The following is a 2,645-nucleotide window of genomic DNA, read 5'->3' on the forward strand; positions in this document are numbered from 1 at the left end:
ACATACAGAAACAGGGAAGCGAGACATGAATATATTCCAGTTGCACGTGATTGTAAATGGAACGTTGCAGTGACGATGACGTCACTATAATGGCATATGGTCTGCATTCTGCAGAACCGTCTAAACAGAGTGTAATCAATGCTCTGGTCAACTCGCTTTCTTGTGCTCACACTCCTCTCGATATGGGTCTGATACGTTTTGCGCAGCTTTTAAATTGCGAAGCCAGCAATGGATATCGTTGCAACAAAAAGCGCGTCAGTTCCGAGTCTTCACGTGAAGACGTTAATGAACAAGACGTCTTGGCACAATCTTGGCGAATGGGAAGGGCAATATAGTGAGGAATGGGAGAGTGAAGGTCGCCAGATAGACCTGAGAGCGGCTGGTGATATGGCCCTCCACCACGGCGAAAGCTCCTGCGCCTCTTGGGCCGACGACGACTTCTGGATGTCCTGGGACTTGTGGGACGAAGTAATAGTCTGAGGATGAAGAGGAGAGGGCAGCGCCAGCCCCAAGAATTCGGGAGCTGAGGAGCCCGATCCGCCATCCCGACTGGCGCAGGTGTGGAAGGAGACATACTATGGAGAATAGGAGAAAGCAATCCCGTATAAAAAAGATCTGTGCGAACAACACAGGTCTCTGTATACGGGATTGTTCCAAAAGACAAAAAAAAAAAAAAGGAGGGTTGGGGATGTGACAGACTGGGGTTAAGAGGAGAGGCCAGCCTATAGTGACCAGATTTCTGAAATCGGGGACGTTTTCTTTATCAGTGGTCAAAATATCACGGAACTCTCTGGTATTATAGATTAATTTAAATAAACAAACAGTAAAATACATTAATGCATATTTTTATTGACTTAATTTTCTAGTTGATCAAATGTTATTGTGCTTGTTGAAATGGATTTTAACTATCCCTAAATGGGCTTTTGCATTCACATGTGCTTTCGGCAAATGTAATTGTTTTAAGTGCAAGTAGTTATGATGTGTGTTTGGGAATTACTAAATTGTGGCCGCTAACTTTCGGGAACATTTAAAACGGTGTTTGCAAAATCCCACACTCTGTTCAGGCAGTTATCTATTACATAAATCAGTATTACTTTAATTTAATATGTAGAGTTAGTATGTCACTACCTTGAATGAATCCGATAACCGTCTCTCTTTATAATTAATGATAAGTGCTTTGCTCTCAAATATCTCTACACAGTTCCTCCGGTAACCATGTTACTATGTTGGTCAGGCTTTTTGCAGTATATTTGAGGGCTGTTTTGAATGTGCTGTAAAACAGGGACATTTCCACGGACAGCTACAGTCTGGGACAGGACATCAAAAATCAGGACTGTCCTGAAAACGGGGAAGTAAGTGACCACTCAGAAGTTTACATATTTTCTCACAAGAAAAACGCCACAGAAACCCATCCATTCGCTCCTGTTGAATGCACCTCACTGCTTTATTTACAGCAGTTATTTCCATTGATATCAAGATTTGACATCTGAAGCCGAAAGCATCTAGATACTCCTGTGCATCTTGGAGCTGCTGGCTGATCAGAGGTCCAGGATGATTAGTATGATTTTCAGATTAGAAAAAATAAAGATTCGAGACAAACATGTAAAAACATTTCTACAACCGGCAATAACTCTCGAATGACAACATATCAACTATGTACAAAAACATCAATAATATATATTTATATATACTTTTATCATCATCTATACCCACTAAAATATATCAAAGCAGCAACTATTGGTCAATCTGAGGAACTCTTTTAGTCACAAGTCCTGAAAACAGTTTAAATATCCTTCAGCTGTAAATGTGTGAACACCAGGGGGAAAAAAGAAGAAAAAGAGCACAGGTAGGCAAATAAATAAAAAAATAGAGTCCAAAAATCTGTTTGTTCTCTGTGTAGTCTGGAATACTGAGTAGCAGGTAGAAAAGCAGTGTCTTGTACAGGCTTCTCCTGTAGACAGTTCTTGGAAGGATGCTAAATGTCATCCTACAGTTCCCAAGTTCAACAGGTTTGCCACCAAAGCCAAAAGTGTACAGATTCAGACACAGCTCCATGATGTCATGACATAGGTCACAAACAGAGTAAGGTCACTTTTTTTCCCTCTTAATTTCTTCTAGATTCTGTAACTATCCCTAAATGGGCTTTTGCATTCACATGTGCTTTCGGCAAATGTAATTGTTTTAAGTGCAAGTAGTTATGATGTGTGTTTGGGAATTACTAAATTGTGGCCGCTAACTTTCGGGAACATTTAAAACGGTGTTTGCAAAATCCCACACTCTGTTCAGGCAGTTATCTATTACATAAATCAGTATTACTTTAATTTAATATGTAGAGTTAGTATGTCACTACCTTGAATGAATCCGATAACCGTCTCTCTTTATAATTAATGATAAGTGCTTTGCTCTCAAATATCTCTACACAGTTCCTCCGGTAACCATGTTACTATGTTGGTCAGGCTTTTTGCAGTATATTTGAGGGCTGTTTTGAATGTGCTGTAAAACAGGGACATTTCCACGGACAGCTACAGTCTGGGACAGGACATCAAAAATCAGGACTGTCCTGAAAACGGGGAAGTAAGTGACCACTCAGAAGTTTACATATTTTCTCACAAGAAAAACGCCACAGAAACCCATCCATTCGCTCC

Source organism: Sinocyclocheilus grahami, unplaced genomic scaffold, assembly GCF_001515645.1.
Source record: "Sinocyclocheilus grahami isolate Dianchi unplaced genomic scaffold, SAMN03320097.WGS_v1.1 scaffold21.1, whole genome shotgun sequence".
Taxonomy (NCBI): Eukaryota; Metazoa; Chordata; class Actinopteri; order Cypriniformes; family Cyprinidae; genus Sinocyclocheilus; species Sinocyclocheilus grahami.